Raw genomic sequence first — 17,404 nt, forward strand, 5'->3', positions numbered from 1 at the left:
GTCCTCGAAGTCTCAGGTACGAGCATTCCTAGGGTTGGCGGGTTACTATCGCTGCTTCATCCCTGACTTTTCCTCCTTAGCCGCCCCTCTGACAGACCTTACCAGGAAGGGGCAGCCCGAACGCATCACCTGGAGTCCAGAGGCGGAGGAGGCGTTCCAGAGGATCAAGCATGCCCTAACGGCGGAGCCGGTCTTGCGGGCCCCAGACTTCGGCTGCCCCTTCCTGTTGCAGACTGATGCCTCTGAGACAGGGTTGGGAGCCGTCCTGTCCCAAGTGCAGGAAGGTGAGGAACACCCTGTCTTGTTTATCAGCAGGAAGCTGACCAAGGCCGAGAGGAACTACGCCACCGTCGAGAAGGAGGCTCTGGCGATAAAATGGGCAGTCCTGGAGCTGCGCTACTACCTGCTGGGCCGTAAGTTCACCCTGTTCACAGACCACGCGCCCCTCCAGTGGATGGCCAGGGCTAAAGACACCAACGCCAGGGTGACTCGGTGGTTCCTCGCGCTCCAGGACTTCTGTTTCGACGTCCGTCACCGAGCCGGAACCTCCAATGCCAACGCCGATGGGCTCTCTCGGTTCTGGTCAGCCTACGCAGGTCTGTCAGGGGTCACTCCCCACCCACCCCCTATTTCCCCCTTGTTTGCTCCATATGTTTCCACCAGGACCAGGACAATGCTTAGGGGGGGGGGGGGGGGGGGGTGTGACGAGCATCCCGTTTACTCATCAGCGTTGCCCTGGAGACAAAGGAGAAACACCTGCTCCTGCTCATCACGGCTGGATCGCTCACACCTGAAGCTCGTCAGCCCGCGGCCAGATAAGCCGTGCGTGGCTAGGAGTCTGGTTGAGAGACATCTCCCTACAAGCTGAGAACTAATGTGCCGTCCTCTTCTAATTTTGCAGATCCCAGCGAGTGAGCGATCCTGCCCTGCCACAAGCACCGCACAGCTGCACCACCCTGGGAAGAAAGCGCACCAAGAAGAGCACCACAGCACCTCAGCCACCTTTTTGCACCCAACACCCCTCTGTGTTAATAAATCCACCCTCCGGAGTATTTATTTTGAGCCACCCTTGTTGCGTGTTTCTTCCACCCTGCCACAATCTATAGAAAGCTTTGAATTACTACAAAATGAAATAATTCATATCCAAAACAAAAACTCTTTCATTATAGTCTGATGCATTTCTTTCTAAAGAAGCGTCCAATGAGGAGATGGCGAGTCAGGATTTTTAACTTCATCTTTGTGACACTGACTCAGAAAACAGTAGTTTATTAATAAATTATTCAAATACCTCCTTACAGTTTTCCCCAGACACATTCATTGTAACTTTTGCTGGGGCTTTGCGGCAGTCTTTAGCCTATTTAGTGCGCTCATGTCACGTTGCTGTGGGCGCTATGGTCACGAAAACACATTTTTAAGCATTGCGGTATATTGAAATGCAAAAAACAGCACTATATGCGCGAGCTGTGTGTTTCCTAGTGTGCTTTCTGCAACTGGGTCAGATCGAGGCCGGTTCATATTCACACCTTAAATGGACCGTAACAGAGTTCGTTTGGAACCGAACCGAGACTGCCTCTTCAGCTGGGTCTCGGTTCGGTTGTTTGATGTGCACCAGAGTGCGATTGCTGTATTCACACCAGGCCAAAAGATCCGCACCAAAGGGGAAACGAACCAGAGTTTGTTTTTAATCAAACCAAACAAGACAGGTGTGAATACACCCTTAATCATATCGACGGTAGAATCAGGATCCTAGTTCTACCCCTGTTCTCCACCTCTAAACTCAAATCGCTTGGTTCTGCCATGGCTCGTTCCAATTTATCCATATCCACTGGGATGCCAGCTCTGTCTGTCCAAGCATGAATGTAATACATGTATATGTAATACATATTAATGTATTACATATAATATGCATTAATGTAATAATTACATGTAATGTAATACATAATGTAAAACATCTGCAGCCAACTTCTACCGGCACACTCCTTCATCATTCCTGTTGTTATTATTTAATATATATTATTTAACATAACGTGCACCCTGTTGTGTCAGTTCATACTGGACATAAAAAAGTTTATTTATTTATTTTTAAATAGGTCTTATATATCTATTCAGATTTTCCAAAATGTTAATCTTCTAGTATGTTGTTCTATAATCTGTCTATGTCGTATAACAGGGTGGATAAATTTCCTGGGCCACATGTGAAATATTTGGTTAGGGCTCTCAGGTTATACTTGAACTTAAGGCCTGAGTTCAACCAGTGTGTTTTCTGATAGATACTATCAGAACTGACATTATTTTCTGGATTCTATTTTAATGGTTCCATTAAATTTTAATAATCAAAAGCATCTCCAATTAATTTATTTGATTTTTTTTATAAATAAATAAATGTACAAAGAAAAGTAAAAAAGCAAAAATAAATAATTATTTCTAATTTTATTTCCTCATTTGTTTGTTCCACATTTATTTATTTTTTGTTTAATGTATTCATACATTTATTTATTTCCATATTTACGTATTTTCACATTTATTTATTTATGAATCAAGAAATCATATGGTTTTATTGAACAAAACTGTTAAAATACATAATGAATTCTAAACAATAGAGCTAATGTAGATTACGCATCACAACAAAGGCCTGCAGGAGGCACCAGCTGCCTGATGATTGTTTTTACACATTACTGTGCGATTTAATCCTTTTTTAATATTGACCAAGCACCATTTAATTCAAATGTCCACTTAATCTTTAATATTTGGCCATTTCTTTAGGACAGAAACGCTATAGCCGCTGTAATTAAATGAATATGTGGACATCAAACCGTGTAAACTCAAGAGTGAGGGTTTGAGCTTTTATTTTGAAATCGTGATGTATTCTCCTGTGTTTGTGTAGATTTATAAATGATTTGCCTCACAAATCTGATGAAATGGCGCACGTTGCATTCCCAGATGAACGTTATAATAAACACAAACTCACAACAACATGCAGAGATGAGTATGAGACGCTCCACATGTAAATGATAACAGTTTCTGTGGAGCTACTGTGAACGGAGCCGCTGTGAGACGCACAAACTACACGCATATAAATAATTAAAGAGCATATACTGTGTGAACTGCATCCCATATCATTATTTAATTAAATCATAGCATTTGTGAATTCACAATTATGCTTAATTACGATTTTTAAATGGGTTTAATATATCATGCAGCCTTGGAAAATAGTCTAATAATGTGTTTTATGGATTCTCGTCAGTGAAATGCGCAACTTCCGGTATTTTGCCGGTTAGTCGACGCGCGCAAAATGAAGTCGACGATATTTAAAAATCGACTAAAATCGACGAATCGCGACAGCCCTACATTAATGTAATGGTACTTTTACTTGAGTAGAATATTTTCGTACTCTTTCCACCTCTGATGATATTTCACAAATCCTTCAGATAACAAACCTTCCTCCAATTTATGTAATTTATTCTACAAGCATCCATGATTGTTCTTTATTGTAAACTCCCTGGAAGGTACTCCATAATATAGGAAGGAATTATCTTACATTCTCACATTTACCTCAAGTTACGTCTGACTAAATATCAAAATTAATATTCAAGCCCAAAACCACTGCATTTATGGTGCTAACTGACAATAAAGATCTATTCAATTCCACTGAAACCTTTTCAATGCCAACATTCACATAAATGATTGATCCATTTTTTGTTTGTTTAGTAGGTTATCTGGAAAAGGGTGCCATTTCAATGAGAATTGATAAGCAATCTATATTTTTGAGAGATTGCACATGGTTCACAGGAAAAAGGGAGTGAGACAACAGCTTATCATTTCCAAGGTATTCTATCCCACCACGTGTTCGATACAAATGTGTGTGACAATACAGGTGCCAAAAGCACGCTTTAGCATTTTTATTGTGACACGACCAGTGACTGGTGATTTTGATCATCATGAAATGATATATTGTGGTGTAATCTTGTCATCATCACGCGATAGTCTTAGTTAGGTGTTTTTGAGCACCCAACCTGACCTTTACCTCTAAACTTAGCCATTTCTCAATATAAAGCACGCAACAGGCAGATAAAAGCAGTCACAGTAATTTATACAAAAAATATTTTGAGTCTTCAATGGCCAAATGATCTCCATCCAACATTATGCTCAAATCTCATACACATTCAAAAATTGCCACCCAAAGAGGCATTATTTCAGTTTAATCGTGACATCCCATTGGCCCCCGCACATCACGTGACTATGTGGCGCAAAATGTCATCATATGGATGTAGAAGAAAAGCAGCAGGATTGATTTACTTGGATACCAACAGGCAGATGAAGTATAACTGAAATATTTTTGTAAATTGAGATGTTTGATTTAGAGTAGGGATGGGGGGCCACTTTTGTATGTGCAATTGAAGAGCACGGCTCCGAGCACAGTACCGTTTCCGTGCTCATTTGACTCTCCGGTTTGATGCGGTTGTAATAAACGATATGAAGAAAAAGGAGACAGAAGCAACAGTTGTGAGTGGGGTGGCCAGCGGGCGTTTCTGTAAACTACTCGGGCGTTTCTGTAAACAAACAGCGTCATCAGTTCCAGTATCGCGCCCGTGCATCCGTTGTCATGGGGACAGAAAGGTCGCGCTCTATAGTCAGTCGTGAACGCGCTGACAGCCGGTTGCCCAGGTTGTGGATTAAAGGTAATACTGCTGTATGTAGTGTTAATTTTCTCGTACAGACCAATCGTTTCCCTTCATTAGACCTCAATGTATCGCCAGGAGCCACGGGTATTGATTTGGACTTGTTTTTATATATTTTATTTTTAGCTCAAAAACCGGCAGCCGCTGACTTGCATTCTATGAACCACCAAGGACAACGGTTTCACCTAAAAATCTTCTTTACTGTTCTACTGGAAAAAAAAGTCACCCACACCTTAGATCAGGGGGGCGCCAGCACCTGTCAAGGGGGGCACGAGCATCAATTAATTCAGAGACATTGCCTTGAAGATTTATGAATACGAGCTTTCAAATCTTTAGCCATCCGCTATGGGCCAATCTGACTCCCGCTGTTAGGCGACAGTGAGAATGGTGTAAAATGATTTACGGTTTGTCATGTCAGAAATCCAACCACAGATTGGCATGTTGTTATCTCAGAAACAAGCTCAGCCATCACACTGAATCAGGTAAGCTGGTTATATGTTTATGTTTCTTAATGCTACGCACTCGAAACGCAGCAAACGATATGTGAATGATGTTCGCACTCGAAACGCAGCAAACAATATGTGAATGATGTTCGCACACTTTGGGCTCGCGGGGGGGGGGGGGGGGGGGGGGTTGCGAGTCAAATTAGACAAACTTGGGGGGGGGGGGGGGGGGGGGGGGTGCATGCCCTAAAAGGTTGAAAACCCCTGCCTTAGATGACCTGAGGGTGAGTAAATTAACAGCAAATTTTCATTTTGGGGTGAACTATCCCTTTAACAGTGGGTAAATATATCTATTCCACTTCAGATGCAGTTGTGACTCGGCCCTATATATTGAAATGTCTGAAGAAAGACAGACAAAAGATGCTCTGTGTCTTTAATTAGAACAGAACAACTGTTTCACAGATGCACCAGCCTAACGCCGGTTTCACACTGCAAGCGTAAGCAGGGCGTAAGCAGCGCATATTTTTTTCGGCGCCCATGTTAACTGATGACAGCGTTCACACAGCACGCAATGGCGGCGCGGGCAGCGCGTAGCAGGAGCGGCAGTGCCGCGATCGTTTCGGCGCCGAGTCTATTTTTGCTGCGCTGCTTACGCACAAAGTGACAAAGCATTGATTATGGACAAAATACACACGAAAAAGTGAAATTTTCCCCCAGAATGTAAATTAAATGACATCTACTATGTTGTAAATAGAGTATAAACTTAAGTAAAAAAATATATATATATACTATATATTACAAAAAACTAAATAAAATAAAGTTTTTGCTCTAATCACTAAAATTAGTTTAAATAATTTATACTGTTATTTCAGCTTAAGTCACTGGTTAATTGTATTAGTTATATATGTGTTATAACTATATAGTAAGTTGCCGTAAGAACAGGTGTCATGTTGACATCATGATGACGGTACTAGTGCTAATGCAAAGCAGGGTTCTGAACCGGTTCAAGGAACGAAAACGAAAACCGGAAACGAACGAAATTTTGACTGGAACAGAACCGGAAACAGAAACTAAATAAAATTTTATAGTTCCGAACAGAATCAAAAATTTGAAATGCCCATTAACCGGTTAATAACGTTATTTTATCGTTCCATTTAATATTTAAAATTTGCTGTCAACCAATCACAAATTCAAGTAGTACAGACTACAAATGTGATGCTGACGCATCCAGCGAGTGAAATGCCCGCCCGTGCTCAGCTGTGAACCCTAGTCGCAATGGCAATGAATTCTGCTACCATCTGTTTTAATGGAAAATCTGACAGGGTAGCACAAATCGTCAGAACACCGGCGTTAGCGTTTATCCGACGTCAGTGTAAGATGGATTCAACAGATCTTACACACCAGCGGTGCTTCGATGAAAGTAAAAGCCAATAAATAATATTTTAGTAGGCTATACGTCGAGAATATGGAAACATTTGGATTTGTGCCGAGTGAGAGAGGTAGGCATCAGTTTCACCTTTAATTTGTTTTTGGAATGACGTTTTTATAGCCTATAGGCTATCCTTAAGTTTAGAGGATTTGTTGCGGAGAGAAACTAATTACTGTGTTTATTAGGGATGACTAGTCGACTAAACGGTACAGCTCTGCGTTAGCTTGGAGGCTAGCCAAAGCCAGCAATGTCAATCTTTCATACGTCGCTGCGGTCCGTGATCCCATGCACGCGATCTATTCTTCTGAACGAAGACCCACTTCGGTGGTGCTGCGGGATTTCCAGGCTCTTTTCGAAACTCTCTGCGTGCCTGTGACTTCAGTTCCTGCCGAGCGAGTTTTTTTTTGTTTGTTTTTTCAAGTGCAGAATCGTCTAGTCCAGTCTTTCGCCAGACCACGTTAACAAATGTGCATGGAGTAAGTAAAACTAGCATTCTTTTGTTTTTAGACAATATAGCCAACATGAAGTACATTTTTTAAAGCCATTTTAATGCTATTCCTTGATAAACGTTCCTATTTTTTTTTTACTTTTGTTTTTATATGTTGGCTAACTTTATATGAAAATGAAGAATTCTGTCAGTCTATTGATTGATTTTCCATTTCTGCATTGCTCCAGCCGATCTGAACAAATCAGCTATGCACCGGTTTATGTTGAGTGTTAAGAGCCCTGCAAAATTATTTTTATATTTTAGACATCTATCGATTAGTGATGAAAAAAAAAATCACCGCTCTGGTGGAAACAAGAGCAGCTCGATGGTGTTTAGTGTCCCGCAGCAGCAGGTGACTTCAGCGCAGCGGAATAGTTCTGCGTTCAAATGCATGCAATAGACTAAAGCTTGCTGCAAAACCCCAGCAAACATAACCATGAATGTGTCTGTGGGAAATAGTAAGGAGATATTTGAACTATTTACTAATAAACTAATGTTTTCTGAGTCCGTGTCGCAAGGATGAAGTTGCTGATCCTGACTCACCGTCTCCTCATTAGACGCGCCTTTAGAGAGAAATGCATCTTTATTGATTATGATTAAGATTATAATAAAAGAGTTTTTGTTTTCAATTTTTTATTTCGTTAAGTGATCATTTAAAGCTTTGTATAGATATATTTATCATGTCTGTGAGGCATGTATTCGCTCAGCTTCGGTTCATTTTTATGAAGCGCTCCTGTTCAAGACGAGACGGCAGAAAGCACATCATGTTTGTTTTCTTTGTTTTATAAAAGAACTACTTTTTGTTGGTATTGTGAGTGCACACAAATACAAGTAGACCCTTTACAGGTCCGGATGATGTATTATTCTTACATTTATCAAACAAACAAACAAACAAAAAATGACGGCGTAGGCTATTTTAATTTGTTTCCACTGAAAGCAATGCAAGTGTTTGCTGGTGCCTCCATGTCCAGCAGAGCGCGCTTTAGCTTCCACTCTCCGCACAAACTTACATATAGGCTAGCGCACATTATTATTATAGCGCGGGTTTAACGTTTAAACATTGTTATATACTTGAACTGTTTTAGTATATCTATAGATTTTATTTTAGGCAAGTCGTGATGATATAAGAAGGCTAAATTTATCAAACATAGGCTATGATCAGCTCATGCCGCTGGCCGCTTGGTCGTTACTTTAAAAAAAAAAAAACGTATAGGCTATTTAATGAACAAAAATGCTCCCAACGTTTTTCTAAATTAACTTAATAAAAAACCAAAACGAAATATAATAATTTTGCCATTACACACAAAACAGAGCTATTTTAATAGCCGAAACAGTAGTATAAACTCTTTTAGGAGAAGGGGGAAAAAAGGGCTCGGGTCGGTAATTCTGATAAGCTGTCGGACGTGGGCCGGGCCTAGCCTGAGCGTCTCGGGCCAGGGCCGGGCTAGGGCCTAAATTTGAGTGCCGTGCAGGGCTCTGTTGAGTGTATGCTCTTTATTTTTTTCTGTTTAACCACCGCCTAATATTAAATGATGATAACACGAGGCAAGCATAATCATGACCTATTTTTAGCAGAATTAATTGAGGGATTTGACAGTGTGATTCAAAGATTTAAGGATTTCAAGTGTAGGCTGTTATATAGACACACACACTTTTTTTGCCATTTTTTGGGGGTTTCTAGCTTTTAGAGTAGTCGGATACAAAACTTCCGTTTAAACGACAGTCAAATTAGTCGTAGCGCACATCCCTAGTGTTTATAATGTTTGTAAACATTTTTGATTTACCGGCATTTTAGCCTACATCATTTCTGAATAATAGGCTAATAAAATGCTGATTTAGCCTTTGTTTTTTTTCCCTCAAAACATTTAATACAAGTATCGTTTTTTTTTTTTTTTTTTTTTTTACAATTTGCCGCAAACATCTTTAAAAAATTCTTTAATGTCTTTAAAGCATTAATAGATTTTTTTATTTTGTTTAGTAGCCTACATTTAGAAATGTAAAAATCTAGAAAAGATGATGCTGTATAGCCTATTAGCGCAGCGGGTTAAGATACCATCTCTTTCTGTATTTTTTTTTTTATTTTTTTTTTTGTGTAAAGAAAACACAGTACTTTATTATTATTATTATTATTATTATAGGCAAAGACAATTTTAAAAATAACGGTATTAACCGTTATTTTTTCTACTCAAACCGGTTTCGGAACGGTAATAATACAGAGGAACGCAGCGGAAACGTTAAAATATCGATTCTGCTCGGAGTGAACCGATTGACATTTTTTTTCGTTTTCAAGCCCTGGTGAAAATACCTTACCTACTCTGCCATATATAGTACTGAGTCTTTTACATTAGACCAACTGGTTGATTTGTTAGAGATATAACTTACTTTCAGGGCTTTAAAAAGCTTTTTTGGTGAGCCATCTGGATTTAGATTGGGAAGGCAGAGGGGAGCTTGTAGCTTGATCTTCTAACCAGGTTTCAAGACATTGCACTGAGCTACTGGTTGTGGGTCAGCCTAAAAGGATATTTGAAATATACATTATACACTAATACACATTATAGTAACAACAATTAAGGAAAATACACATGATATATGTAATGTTGTATGACCCCCATTAAAAAACAGTATATAATGATAACAATTATTATTATTAATCAATATAATAATTGCTAAACTATTCACCTTCTTAGTTACCCGTAACCAAACACTTGGTTTTGAAGTGATAGATGGGCCGCTCTGGAGTCCATCCTGGACAAACTGCTCCACGGTAACCAAAATCGTACCCACATGACTACACACCTCTCCATTGCTGCATAGATCCAAACAGACATTTTATCACCACATCAAGTCTGTCCTCCCCCCCTCCCTGGACCCCTTCCAGTTTGCATATAGGTCCAACCGCTCGACCGATGATGCCATCACCACTGCCCTCCACCCAACCCTCACACATCTGGAGAAAAAAAGACTCATATGTCAGGATGCTGTTCATAGACTTCAGTTCAGCATTCAACACAATCATCCCTCAACAGCTCACACACAAACTGGTCCAGCTGGGGCTCAACACGTCTCTGTGCAACTGGCTGTTGGACTTCCTGACCGGGAGACCTCAAGCAGTACGGGTCGGCAGTAACACATCCAGCACCATCACACTGAACACTGGGGCCCCCCAAGGATGTGTGCTGAGCCCCCTCCTCTTCACTCTGCTGACCCACGACTGCACACCATCACACAACTCCAACATTTTCATTAAGTTTGCGGATGACACGACTGTGGTGGGTCTCATCAGCAACAGAGATGAGACAAACTACAGGAGCGAGGTGAGCCGCCTGGCCGGGTGGTGCAGTGACAACAATCTCTCTCTGAATGTGAAGAAGACGAAGGAGATTGTTGTTGACTTCAGGAGAGTACACACTCAGCATGCCCCTCTGACCATCAACGGTGCGACTGTGGAGAGAGTGAGCAGCACCAAGTTCCTGGGTGTGCACATCACTGAGGACCTCTCCTGGACTAACAACACTGTAGCACTGGCCAAGAAAGCACAGCAGCGTCTCTACTTCCTCCGCAAACTCAGAAGAGCCAGAGCCCCGGCCCCCATCATGTGCACCTTCTACAGAGGCACCATCGAGAGCATCCTAACCAGCTGCATCACTGTGTGGTATGCATCCTGCCGCAAGTCACTTCAACGCATAGTGAGAGCAGGTGAGAAGATCGTTGGTGTCTCTCTCCCCTCCCTCCAGGACATCTACAGCACCCGTCTCACCCGCAAAGCCCTCCGCATTGCAGGCGATCCCACCCACCCGACACACAGCTTCTTCAGTCTGCTGCCATCAGGGAGGAGACTGCGGAGTCTCCAGGCGAGGACCAGCAGACTGAAGGACAGCTTCATACATCAGGCTGTCAGGAAGCTGAACTCCCTCCCGTCCTTGCCCCCCCCCCTCGTTCACCCCCATTTAACACAGCAACACACTAGGAACTCTGACTCTGTGCCTCTTCGGATAGTCTGACAAAAATCTATCCGAAGTCACTTCGACTTGTCACTTTAACAGACTGATAAGCTCTTCTTGCACTACACTCATAACAAAACAAAACAAAACAAATCTGCACAGTTTTGTTTTTGTACATTCAACTGGTTTGCACTCCATCTATTCTGCCATGTGCCTTATGCACTTTATCTATCTCTCTTTTTTTATTTTCTACAATGTCCTCAGACTGATGAGCTCTTTTGCACTACAAATATATCTACAGTGTTGTTTTTATTTAACTGGTTTTGCACTCTATCTGCCATGCGCCTTATGCCACTTTATCGATCTAATTCTTATTTTTTTCTACAATATCCTCATTTGTATATTTGTATAGTTGTATGTACATATGTTTAAACTGTATTTATCTGTATCTGAACGTGTTTAATGCTAACTGTATGGACCAAGGGTCTGAGAGTAATGCAATTTCAATTCTCTGTATGTATGTGCTGTACATGTGGAAGAATTGACAATAAAGCTGACTTGACTTGACTTGAAATGGCAGTATTGAAAAAGCTTATCTAAATGCTACTGTAAAATGTAACAGTGCTGTATTGTTTAGCTAGCATACAGGTGCAATGCCCACTCTGGACTTCGCCGGACTTCTTATCCAGGCGGAGTAGCTCTTTGAAAGCGTCTGACCAGCCTCGATTTCCCCGTAAACAACACAGGTACTTCCATTCGTGTAAGTTAGAATGTTTTGAACTTTTCCGGAATGAAAATAGTTATAAGCATCCAAGCTCCGGTATGCCTTGAACGCCTCCCTTGTATATACGCATTCCTTCTCGACTAGGTATTAAAAGATGTGTACCTGACTGACCTCCGGTAAATTAGACAGGTCTGTAGAAAACAACTAAAGGGACTTCGCTGTTGTTATTGATTGTTTGCGGAAGTTTACCGGAAGTTAAGTTTGGGCCACAAAAGAGCGCATGCGCAGTAACGTTTGTTTATGTTGTTGCCGTTGAAACCGTCTATACTCCATTGTCTTTATAGAGTTACTGACTGCAAGGTAAAAAAGAAACATTAAGACACTGCATCGGAACGAAAAGTAACAAAGATAAGAAATACAAAGTTAAGACTTTAGGGTTACTGTAATGATTCTTATGATCTTGATTTAAAGGTGTATGCTAACTTTCATTAGTTTGGTAGATAAAGTAATGTTTACACAGTAATGTGTAGGCTCAGGAATGTGTTTTTTCTTACTTTATAAACCAGGCATGAAGTGTGTCACTTTTAAAATGAAGAATCCAATAAGAGTCTGAATTTCAATAATGTTAATCTGGTTTTAACAAAAACCATAATTATTGTAGCACAACCTCAGTTAATGTGTGGTTGCCATAGCAACCATGTTTCCTGGCTTATTTGTTTTGAACAGTAATGTAAGAGTAAAAATAGACTATAACTATTTAATTTATATAAATTAATAAGTAAATATTTGTAATAGTTTTGTATACAAAACAGCTTTTTATGTAAAATTCACTTTATAAAAGACCCACATTTTGTTTACTTTTATTTATGAGGATAACTGGGATAATTTGACATGGTTTAGTGCAAGTGATTTTTGTGATTCAATTTTACCACTAGATGGCGGCAGAGCTCTACTATTTACTATTTGACCAACTGAAATATAATTTTTTCACAAGTTTTTTTCAGTTGAATTTATATCTACATATTATGAAATCACAATTATAGTTGTGAAAACTGAGAACTTTTAGTAATGTTACATTATGATTAGAATCAAACCTGAACAAGATGTCACAAAGATAAAAGTTGGAGTCTTTAGAGTTTATCATTTATTTCAATCTTCTGTTTTTTCATATAATTCTACAAATTTAATCTACACTTCAGTTCCTAACTGTCTGTAAGAGAACACAAATGAACAGAAATGAACAGTTATATTACATATTGACTAGAATCAGAATGAGCTTTATTGGCCAGGTATGTTTACACATACGAGGAACTTGTTATAGTGACAGAAGCTCCACAGTGCAACGGAGAGACAGCAACAGGACAGGACACAGATAATAAAGAATAACATACAAATATCCAAATAGGCAATGTACAAAACAGCAAAAACACAATATATAATATAGTTAATTATGTGTGTACAGGTCTGATATGTGCAAATTTTAAATGAAAAAATTAGATAAATAAAAAAGTAACCAAGTGTGGTGAATACATAATAGAGTTGTGTGTTCCGCGTTTTATTGTCAAGTGTTCATGAGATGGATTGCCTGAGAGAAGAAACTGTTCCTGTGTCTGGTCGTTCTGGTTCTCAGAGCTCTGTAGCGGTAACAGTTCAAAGACGGTAACAGTTCAAAGAGGGAGTGTGCTGGGTGTGAGGGGTCCAGAGTGATTTTGCCAGCCCTTTTGCTCACTCTGGGTAAGTACAGTTCTTGGAGAGTGGGGAGGGTTGTACCAATGATTCACTCAGCAGTCCGGACTACCCTCCGTAGTCTTCTGAGGTCAGATTTGGTAGTTGAGCTGAACCAGACAGTTATTGAAGTGCAGAGGATGGATTCAGTGATGGCAGAGTAGAACTGTTTCAGTAAGTCCTGTGGCATGTTGAACTTCCTCAGCTGGCGAAGGAAGTACAACCTCTGCTGGGCCTTTTTCACAATGGAGTCTATGTGATTGTCCCACTTCAGGTCCTGAGAGATGTTGGTGCCCAGGAATCTGAATGACTCCACTGCAGTCGCAGTACTGTTCATGATGGTGAGTGGGGGGAGAGCAGTGGGGTTTCTACTGAAGTCCACGATCATCTCCACTGTTTTGAGCGTGTTAAGCTCCAGGTTGTTAAGACTGCACCAGACAGACAGCTCCTTAACCTCCTTTCTGTACGCACACTCGTCACCGTCCTGGATGAGGCCGATCAGTGTGGTGTCGTCTGCGAACTTCAGGAGCTTGACAGAGGGGTCTTTAGATGAGCAGTCGTTGGTGTAGAGGGAGAAGAGCAGTGGGGAGAGTACGCAGCCCTGAGGAGCTCCAGTGCTGATGGTGTGAGTGCTGGATGTGAATTTACCAAGCTTTACTAGCTGCTGTCTGTCTGTCAGGAAGCTGTTGATCCACTGACAGACAGAGGTTGGGACGGAGAGCTGGGTTAGTTTATTCTGAAGGGTTTCTGTGATGATGGTGTTAAAAGCAGAGCTGAAGTCCACCAACAGGATCCTCACACAAGTCCCTGGTCTGTCCAGATGCTTCAGGATGAAGTGCAGTCCCATGTTGACTGCATCATCCACAGACCTGTTTCCTCTGTAGGCAAACTGCAGGGGGTCCAGTGATGTCCTTCAGATAAGCCAAAACCAGTCTTTCAAATGATTTCATGGCCATAGATGTTAGAGCCACAGGTCTGTAGTCATTAAGTCCAGTAATTTTGGGTTTCTTTTGGACGGGGATGATGGTGGAGCGTTTGAAGCATGAGGGGACTTCACACAGCTCCAGTGATCTGTTGAAGATCTGTGTGAAGAGGGGGGCCAGCTGATCAGCACAGGATTTCAGACAGGCTGGTGCTTTCCTTCTTTTGTTCTTTCTGAAGACCTGGCACACATCATCTTCCCTGATTTGAATTGTAGGTGTGGGGGAGAGGGGGGTTGCTGGAGGTGTTAATGGTTGTGTGGAGAGGTGTTCAGGGTGGGTGTGGGGTGATTTTTCAAACTACAGTAAAAGACATTCAAATCGTCTGCCAGTTGTTGATTCTCCAGAGTGCTGGGGGATGGTGACTTGTGACTGGTTACATCCTTCATTCCTTTCCACACTGAAGCAGGATATGCCACCAACCTGCACTGACTGGAAATATAAAGACATGCATAATTAGGGCTGTGCGATGTGATACCTTGCTAAATGTAGGCCTATATGTTTCATATTCTTTCTTGGAAATGAAAGCATTACTACAACTTCTGAATGCGATTTTAGCATTACATACAAAGCAATGTTACAAATCAATGCATTACATTTGCATTACGCAAAACAATGCACTACATAATGCTGTGTTTTAGCATTACATACAAAGCAATGTCAACAAATGTCACAAAAAAATTCAAACGAAAATGCTTACATTAGATGTATTTTAACAGTAACATTCAAGGAATAAACAATACAGAAACGGAATAATCAAATGGTAAACTAAAACTGTGCCGTCTTCACAATTGTGCACTGTTTTATCGGTACATTCGCTTTCAAAATCGATCGCGGCCACAGTAACTAATATACGTTGATTCATAATAAGTTATAAGTTATTCAGTAGCCTATGCGCAGCTTGTCAATGAAGTACGGTCCTGTGATCAGTAGTAAACAGTCAATGGACTGGTAAATATGCATCCGTAGCATCATCAAAAAAATAAATACTTGCTCTACAGATAGAGCGCCACCGGGTCCCTGGTTTTGGACGTTGCCTCCAGTTGATACGTGGCAAGCTAAAGACGACTTGCAAAAGGCTGGGGCTCAGCAATGGAGCAAAGCCAGGATCCGCAGTGATGCAGATGGGTACTGGAGCATTTTCGGCAGCTGGCTCACCAATTTGTTCCAGTTGTGACATTGCAATTCTCCACTCGTAACAACAGAGGCTCTCTACCTCTGTTGACATTGGAAGACACTTCGCACAAGAACACCACCATGCATCAAGAGCCCTCTGTCTCACTGTTACAGCTGCTGCTGCCGCCTTTTCCTCCATCTCTCTCAGTTCTTGGTCTGTGTATTCTGGTTCAAATAAGTACGGCTGTGCATACGATTTCATGTCGTCTTCTATCACGTCGAAATCATCAGCCATTGTAATGTTTACTTTGTGAACTTTAAAGTTTTAAACTTTAGCTTTGTTGTTCAAGCTCTCCTCACGTGTTCTCTCACTCTGTAAACAAACAGCGTCATCAGTTCCAGTATCACGCCCGTGCATCCGTTGTCATGGGGACAGAAAGGTCGCGCTCTATAGTCAGTCGTGAACGCGCTGACAGCCGGTTGCCCAGGCTGTGGATTAAAGGTAATACTGTTGTAAATAGTGTTCATTTTCTCGTACAGACCGATCGTTTCGCTTCATTAGACCTCAATGTATCGCCAGGAGCCACGGGTATTGATTTGGACTTGTTTTTATATATTTTATTTTTATCTCAAAAACCGGCAGCCGTTGACCTCCATTTTATGAATCACCAAGGACAACGGTTTCACCTAAAAATCTTCTTTTCTGGTCTACTGGAAAAAAAAGTCACCCACCTTAGATGACCTGAGGGTGAGTAAATTAACAGCAAATTTTCATTTTGGGGTGAACTATCCCTTTAAGGTGCTTTATGCAACCGGGCACAGGCATTTATGTCTCAAATCTCATTTGTGCATTAATGTCTATTATGTTAGTTGTTGTAATCTCATCTCTCCTCAGATGCGGTGCTGCAATGGCTAACGCCGTTTATACAAAAAGATAACGCCGTTTATACAAAATATTGGCTTCATATCGGCCATCGACCACCCTGCTTTCTAAGATATCGGCATCGGCCATCAAAAAACCAATATCGGTCGACCACTAATTTAGTGTGCCTTATTTTATCAATTAGAATATCGAAATATTGTCGCCAGTGTATCGATTCTCGTATCGCACGGAGAAGGACAACAATATATCACCATATCGATGTTTTGTCCCACCCCTAATTTTGTATATAATGCTGCATTGTACATTGTGTTGTGAGTTGTATGTTTTTAACATTCTTCTGTTTTTAACAGGTTGGGACCAACATAGTTGAATACTTGAAGGAGGCTGAGCTCACTAAACCCTTCCCCTTCGTCCTTGGTCTTGGAGATGACAGTCAGTGCCATCAGGCCTTTGTAATTGTTGGCAAACAGGCACTACAGCTTGGTGCTATGGACACATGTTTTAAACTTTTTTATGTTTTGGACATCCATTTCCCGAAGCAGTGCGCACCAGTGTGGGTGAATCCCCTTCAGTAAGACTGCTCCGTGGATATTTGTCATGTTAAGCAGTACTGGAACCAAAACAACTAACCCTCTCTAAAATGTTATGAGTTTATATGAAGAGGAAATTTGTCAGACTAATGCATATATCTAAAGCATTTTACTTGTGCCACTTTGTTAACCTTACTCTCTAAAAAGCTATGAGTTTAAATTAAGGGGTGTCAAACTATTTTATAAAGCACTTGTGCCACTTTGATAACCTTATGTAAATGTTAAAAGTGAAGCTAATGTAATTTATTGATGTTATTTATTTTTTATTATGTATTATTTATTTTGTAAATATTTTTAAACAAATTGGAAGGAAATTTTTTATATGCTGTTTTATTGTTCATTGGCATGAAAATATTGCCTTTTTTTCTATGAATTTCTTTTTATATTACATTTGGATGTTCTTTCTT

Source organism: Barbus barbus (genome assembly GCF_936440315.1).
Source record: "Barbus barbus genome assembly, chromosome: 39".
In the NCBI taxonomy this organism is placed as follows: Eukaryota; Metazoa; Chordata; class Actinopteri; order Cypriniformes; family Cyprinidae; genus Barbus; species Barbus barbus.